The sequence below is a fragment of the Papaver somniferum genome, unplaced genomic scaffold (assembly GCF_003573695.1).
Source record: "Papaver somniferum cultivar HN1 unplaced genomic scaffold, ASM357369v1 unplaced-scaffold_32, whole genome shotgun sequence".
In the NCBI taxonomy this organism is placed as follows: Eukaryota; Viridiplantae; Streptophyta; class Magnoliopsida; order Ranunculales; family Papaveraceae; genus Papaver; species Papaver somniferum.
The window spans coordinates 4,508,243-4,516,374 of NW_020643262.1; the positions used below are offsets into that span (position 1 = coordinate 4,508,243).

The window sequence follows — 8,132 nt, forward strand, 5'->3', positions numbered from 1 at the left end:
AGGATGGCGCTACTTAGGCTGGCTGTGGAGCGGAGAAGATGGTGCTGGACTTTGGATGGTTGTGAAGCGTATAAGATGGCGCTGGCTAGGTCACGGAATGGAAGGTATGGCTGCTGACCTGGATGCCAAACCATAATTATCCCATATAGACATGTATCTAATCCAGCAAGTATCCCGTGTTCGGAGCCTTAATACACGGCTGGTAAAAGGGTTTTCTTTCTCAGGCTTCATCAATCTGCTCAATATAAGAGGCGATCTTGAACCTTTCGTTCATATAGATCATCATAGAATTGCGTCCATCCTCTTCACAGGTACCGTCCCGTGTCTCTTCTCTTAGTTCTCCATTTTGTCTTCTTCATCATGTAGATTTCCGATGCAGACATAGTGTAATTTTTTTTTTGTAGCATATAATGGGTTCTTCCGGCGATGACCGTACCTATGACTCTTCTGAGAAATTTTTTGCAGTTGACAAGCCCAAGTTTTCTTCACATGAGGAGGTATTATAAAAAATCGATTCTTTGTTCTGTGAGGTTGGCGAGATTATATAAGGCATGTCCCTCACCCATCTACGCATCATGCGGGTAGGCGTTCAGGCTTTCATGACTTCGATGGACATGGAGGAGAAGTGGAGACATGATGAAGCATCCCAGCACGTCGGGAAGTCTCAATGTGATGAAGTTTCTCCGCAAACCAGCGCCAGGGCTGAGAGATTCGCCTCTCGAGTGAAACGGTGAAGGACTGAATCCAGGAAACTTCTAGGTGAGAGCCAGTTTAATTACCCCGTCCATAATGGTATCGTAATCCTTGATCCTGATGTGGACGAGTCGGAGCATCCTCAAGAGGTTGTTGGAAAAGTTCCTGAGGAAGATGTCGACGCGGTTTGCGAGACTGAAACAACTTCTGGCGTGGATGCCGAAACTATTGTTGGGGAAGTCGGAGCGTCTGCTGAGGATGCCGTCAAGGCAGATGGGGAGGCGGTGGAAACATATGTTGAAGACGCTGGAGAAGCTGTGGAAACATATGCCAGGACCGCTGCTGAAACGAATTCTGGATGGGATGTTGAAGCTGCTGCTGAAACGACTTCTGGATGGGATGCTGAAACTGCTGCTGAAACGGCTTCTGGATGGGATGTTGAAGCTACTGCTGAAACGGATTCTGGATGGGATGCTGAAGTTGCTGCTGAAGTGGATTCTGAATGGAATGTTTGCTGTCGGAGAGGGTGCTGGGGCAAGTGTTTGAAAAAGCTCTGATGGAGGCGTCATTGCTTGTCACTGACGACTGTTTTTTTTCTTTCACTTTTACTATTTCTTCTTGGCATGTAGCCGCTTTTGATGCTTTCAGGGATTTATTTTTATTTTCTCGTTTATATGAAGGAGCTAGGGCTTCGCCAAGTAATATTCTTTCATTCAGCTTTTGTAGTTTCACGTCTTGAATGAATGAACAAAATCTTTGAATCTGAAAAGAATCCGGAACCCCTCTTGCGAAAATAATTTCCTCGATTCTCCTAGACCATCCAACAAATGAAAAGACATCGTACGCAAATAGTTTGGAAGGAATTGCCACGCGTGGTGGCCAACATGTTGTTTTCGCGGATAACACCTCTGAGTGCCGGCACCATCCATAACGACCCAAAACAGGGGAAATAATAATAATGGTTAAAGGTTTGACTGACCTGTTTCTTGGCTCCCCCTTGTAGTAGCACAGTTATCGCACGCCACGAGAAACATAGGAGCATCAGCTGAGACTTGAAGCTAGATATCCTTGAAGAAGATATATGTTTCGCCACTTTATGATTATCTTTCTTGCATATTCTCTTCGTCGGTGTTTTCGAATAAGGTATTTCTTGTAGGTTTGACTTTTCTGGTTTCGATTTGATGGACAATAGTTGTTGTAAGGGTTTGGATTTAATCGGTGTTTTTCTCTTGAAATAATCCAGGAAAGCTTATTTTTTGAAGGGAAGATGCTTTTAATTAAAATTGAAACCCTAGACATGAATGCAAGCAGTGCAATCACTTTGAGAGGAATTACAAATATTGAATGAAAGGGAAATTGCTGAAAGAAATACTAAGGAGAATTTTGAGGCAAGAGGCGGTGTAACACTTTCAAGTTTTAAAGGGTTTGAGCCAGCGGGCATGTATTATTACACCTTCCAACTTGTCGTCATTGATGAGCTTGCAGTAGCCTCCTGAAATGACTTCTGCTACTAGGTAGGGTTCGTCCGCGGGCTTGGACGAAGGAGGCTGAGCGGAAATTTTCACCACCATATCTCCGACTTGGAAGGGGTTTTGAGGCTGCGTGGATGCTTGATCTCCGTATCCATTATTCTCGGTTAGGACATCCTCCACATTTTTGACAAAACAATTGAAAGGCCCGGAAACTCATTCACATCTCTTAGTGGCACCCGGGTTAAGGATCGGATCGAGTCCCCAAGTCCGGACGAGAGGAGAATTGGCTAATTGCAGAAAGGGTTGTTCAATAAAACTTACTTGTGCTCGGAATCTGCAGACGAATGTCGGCAGGTTCTCTCCAGGTAGTTGGGTAACATTGGCAAGTTATTGATACGGCAACCGATAATCTCAAGGACTGGATGGCTTGTTGGAGATTCTTTCAGGTATGGACACCATCAAAGGGGACACTCCCATCTTTTTTTATTTCCATGTACCCAGGAGCGTCCCTGAATCATGTCATATTCTAGGAATTCTTTGACAATGTGGAATTTTACGCGTGTTAGAGCATCTCTCACCTTGATTTCGAGGTTAATGTAGCCATACGGATTCATTGCTTCCCCTTCCGAATTCTTGACCATGATTGGGGAGTGGGTAGCCTCCTGTTTCGAAATTCCTACGGCTCTCATGGTCTTGATGGTAACGATGTTGAAGTCAGAGGATGCATCGATCAACGTGCTATCAAACTCGGTATTCTTCAAGCAAGCTGTGGTGAGCAGTCCCCAGTTCCATTTTCCAGCACGGCTTCCTGAGAGAGCTTGGGATTCTAGCGTGGCCTCTGTAATAGGAAAAAGTCGCTTGCCCGATATAACACGATTAAGGGATGCAAATATATCTTGACGCCGTGCTTTGGAGAAATAGAGGATTTCGCACACATGCTGCATGATGGATTGCACTGTTTCGTGAACAGAGTCCCCAGAGAGCATGCAACTCCTGACTGGAAGTGGATCTCTGTGAACTCCCTCGTTGCCCAGTTGAAGTTCCCTGCCTCCACCTTTTCTTTGAAGATATGCTTTAATCTATTGCAGTCACTGGTCGGGTGATGGAAAAACCTGTGGTAGCGACAATACTTGGGATTTGCCATTTTCTCCTCGGTTGGTAGGTGCCTGATATGAGGCAGTTTGATGGCGTCATCTTGGATCCATGCCACCAGGAGTTCGATTACTTCCTCGATTGAGAACGGGAAATATAAGGTATTTTCTCCGGCTTCTTGGTGTTGCGCAGGAGCTCTGGCTGCAGTCTTCCGCAGTGGAACCGCCTGACGTGCTGGCGCCACGCGCTTGGATTGCTATTCTGCCGCGAGCCTTCCTTTTTCCTTCTTCCTCTACCACGCTCAAAGAGGGGCCAGTGTTATATTGCTTATTTATGAGGCGTCTATTTCCTCGAGTTTCACGCGTGTCTTCACCTTTGGCTGGCCTGGTTCTTTCCAACAATGTTGATGCTGTTGTGGCCGACCGTTTAGCAGCCTCATGAAGTTCAGAGAATGTCTGGAATCGCAGATTCTCTAATAAGGCGTGGTAGATGGGAACCATGCCATTGATGCAAGAATCCACCAATTGTTGTTCGGTCACGTTTGAGTCATGACAATCCAGCGCTTGAATTCTGAACCTTTTGACAAAAATCATTTGGATGTTCATTGTTTCGTTGGAACATCCTTCCTAAATCTGAGAATATATAATTTGCTCAAACACAAAGAAGTACTTCTTGTAGAAAGCTGTAAGCATGTCACACCAGTTAGAGATGGTGTTTGGTGCAATGTTGTTGTACCATGTGTATGCTCTTCCGGTAATTGACTTCAAAAACTCTCCCAAACGGAGAACATGATTGTATTTTCATGCTCGCCCAAGGATTCCAAAAATCGAGAGATATGTTCACGCGCATTACCGGTGCCATCATACAGGGAGAATTGAGGGGAAGAGTACCCATTCAGAAGAGGGATTTTTTGTACTTCAGGAGGATACGGGGGTTGATGCTGATGCATGCCTGTAGAATCGCTTTTGTCTTGGTTTCGAAGGAGTCCTTCCAAATATTCTCGTGTGACGAAATTGGATGGTTGATTCCTCTCCGCTGGATCTCCTGAACGAGTCTCTTCGTTTCTAAAAGTACGCCCTGCTGAGGTATCAGCGCCAGGGGTATTGGAGGTGTTCCTCATTGGCTCTGGTTGGCGTGATTCATGTGGTAGCCGCTCCGTTAGTGTCTTGAGGAAAATAAGCACCTCCTCTTGGGTCGAAGCCATGTCTGTCTGAGCTCTAGGAAGAACTTCTTGTCTTTCCATCAGATCATCAATAGTAATATAGGATCTCTAGTCTCTCGCCCTGATGGTGGAGTAGCAGCAGCTCTGGTGACGGTTGGAGGTGTCATACTTGAAGAAACGTTGGGGGTAGCAGCTGTGACGCCCCAAATCATAAACCCGCTTAGCTAATAGGATTACAACCTAATTGAAGAATCAAAACTAAATTACCGATTTTAAGAATATATAATGTGAACTAAAACTAACTTGAACCCAACACTATGATATTTATAAGGAAAGAACTCTCAAATGATATTAATATATTAGTGTGTTGTTTTAGAATAAATAAAGAATACATATAAAAAAAATATACATAAATGTAACACAGTTCGGTAACGCTTTAAACTACGAAAACAGATATCTTCACGTGCACCGTTTCTTCTGGAAACTGAAACTGAAGTGGGAACGAGTGAGCACATCATCCCCGAAGGGTGCTCAATGAAACATATAACTCTCAAGTAATCACCAACATGCTTCAAAGTTCTAAAAGAATGTAAGTTGAAAGAATCAAGAATAAACTAATCATTCAGCTATTCATGCATCATGAAGCAAGTGTCACTCTAACCTCGCCAAACTCGTTGGAGAAGACGACGCGAGAGAAACCCTAATCAATAATGATGACATCCTCCACACAGAGTGCCCATACAAACCATGATTCAGAATATTACCATCAAGTTCAAAAAGTTAGACAAACAAGTATAATATGCACACGAGTGATTTCCCTCAAATAGAATAAGTATATATAATATCATAACAGATGAATTACCACCCTACTAGGTAATATTCAAATGGATGAGTTACCGCCCTACTATCTTAATAAGCAATAATACTATAACGGATGAATTAACGCCATACTAATGAAATAGTTATAATAATATAGCATACGGATGAATTGCCTCCCTACTAGGTAATATTGTCGACGGATGAATTACCGCCTTACTTAACTTAGCTAAGAGCCGTGGGGAAACACAGACATTCCTCGCAGGGAAATCTCACAATGCATATCACACACAAAACATCGTACATACAGATGCAACATATACATCATACTCAAAGATACATGAGTAGCACATTAAACTACACGCAATCATGCACATAGATAGTAAAGTCTCATCATGCTCGCAGATAAATAAAGCTTAATGATTACAAGAAGGTTACAGAGTTCCCACCTTTTTGGATGACAAGCCTCGCCTACCTCGAGATCCTCAATCCACTGGTTCATCCTTTGAATCTATCGTTGTTAATAAAGAGTAAATGTTAATCACATAATCACTCTAAGAGTTAGCCAAAAGACTCACACAAGACTCATAATATAATCTCATATAACTGTCTAGTTATAGGCTAAGTGAACTATCTAATGGTTCTAAGCCCATCTATGGTTCTACACATTTTCATTATCTATCTTTAGTATACAAAGGTTTACTACTTCAATTAGGTTGGTTCTATAGTCCATTAGTTATGTCTTATGAATCTCTGCAACTTTGTAGAAGGAACCAAAGGCTAGTTCGGACCATAAAGGGTCCAAAGTATCAAACTAGGAAAGCTAGGCCTAAACCCAAGTCCACTAAACAAGCCCATTAACTTAAGGCCTTGTCCATCTGAGTCAATTAACAGTCAACGTCGATAGTCTAAGTCAAGGTCCGGTCCAAGTCAAACAGCCAAGGTCAACTGGTCAAAGGTTAAGTCCACTGGGTCAAATATGACTCAACAGAGTTGACTCGGTTAAAGTCCGTTGAGTCAGGTCTGGTTAACTCAGTCATACACATCAAGCCAGATCAGCTAAGCTGGCTGGTAACAGGGTTCCGGCCTGAGCCATTGCACAGGCCAAATGCAGTAATGCACAATCAGGATGCAACACAAAACATGCCAAGACCAAAGGATGTATTTTAACTACACACAGTTCTATAATCTACGTCTAACTTTCATCTGCATTTCAACTAAGATTTCAACAATAACATCAATAGCTTCATTTCTTCTCAACATACTCATACATCTTCATTTCCAGTTCTACTCTAACTACAGACATTACTAGCAATACATCCACACTTCAAAACTTCATATCTAACTCTACAATCTCATTCCCCTATTCTGTCAAACCAATTCCATTGCAATCCACCCGTTCAACATCTAACAACACCAGTGCATTAAGTTTAACAACAGTTCACTATAGTACCACAACTCAGCCATATTCATATCTCAATATGATCCCACTCATACAAGATTGGAATCTTCTTCTTATTTTAACCTTACCCCTGCAACACATCTCAATCTATAACAATTCCCTTGGTAACTCGAACACAAACCTAATTCATAACCACAATTTCATTACCACCAACAAAGCGAAACCACCAACAGAAACTCCATTTCTCAGATTCGCCACTTCAACAACATCATACACTTCTTCATATAATCCTGGTTCTCAACTGTAATTCAATAACCTACTCTACAGCTACAACCCAATTTAACACAACCTAATCTCATTTCAATACTACCACCAGCCTCAGCAACGTCAATAACTTAATCCACTAGTACCATTCCCTTGTTCAAATATCTTCTCTGTAATAACACTTGAGCCTAACACAAATCTATAATAGAACTACATCTCCATCACATAATCATTTTATCTAACTCAACTATGAAACCAATAACAATCACATAATCAAAACAAAGAAACTAAACAACTAAACTGAAACAACTCAAAGAGACAATTACCTTTTATTAAAAGAATTGAACTCCAGCCACATCATCATTTCTCAAAGAAACCCCAAATCTTCATTGAAACATACTCGAATCCTAACTATCAATTCCAAGTTGTTCTTCAATCTCAAACTCTAATTCGGGTAAAACCCATCTCTAATTCCCTCTTATCATCATTAATTGAACCTCTAAACAATCTTCTGATCTTCATAACCAAATCACCGCCTAACTCTTTGATTGTCTTCACCGAAATTTGAGAGTTAATCCCCAACTTCTCGTCTTTGAGTTCTACACCAATACCCATCATCGATTACTTGATTTCCTCTTCAGTTTCTCATAAATCTTCAAACGATTTCATCTCACAGAAACCCTAATCCTTTCTTACAGCTACATCCAGTTCATCTCCTCCCGAGATAATTCAACCACACAACAACCCTCATCATATGTAACACTTTCTTAATCTTTCTTATCTTGACTCGATCTCGAAACCCTCATTTAATCCTCAGAAATTTCTGCAGACGCAGAACATGGAAGAAGCAGAAGAAAGACGAAGAGAAAAGAAGAAATAAAATCTCTTCTCGAATGGTTGGAGATAAGACCAACAAAATTGATATGGCAGCCAGGTCGGTCTAGATTTAAAATGACCATTTTTCCCGTTATACATATGTGATAATATCTTCTTCGTCTGGTATCCGAAAGACACGTTCGAGTAGTTTATTGCGCATAACTTTTTGAGACCTATTTACTGATAATAGTTTCTTATCTAGATCGTTGTTACATTAATTTCTATTAATTAAAATATACATTAACTAATCGAGTCATTATCGGTTAATCCGTCTCTTGATTATCGCTAAACCAATCAAATATCGTTGACGAGCTTGAGGGTCCTTACATTCTCCCCACCTTATATATTTTCGTCC

At 41.5% G+C, this 8,132-nt stretch overlaps 1 long non-coding RNA gene across 2 annotated transcripts; it reads right to left on the reverse strand.

The window, feature by feature from the left end:
- Window positions 1–3,823: 3,823 nt before the first annotated feature.
- On the reverse strand, window positions 3,824–7,830 carry LOC113341836. 2 transcript variants are annotated; one of them, XR_003356176.1, is made up of 3 exons: window positions 7,228–7,830; window positions 5,685–5,746; window positions 3,824–4,659 (listed from the first exon to the last, which is right to left on the reverse strand). It is a non-coding gene; the product is annotated as an uncharacterized LOC113341836 (long non-coding RNA). The 2 variants fall into 2 exon arrangements; XR_003356177.1 differs by lacking the exon at window positions 3,824–4,659 and adding an exon at window positions 4,758–4,909.
- Window positions 7,831–8,132: the final 302 nt, after the last annotated feature.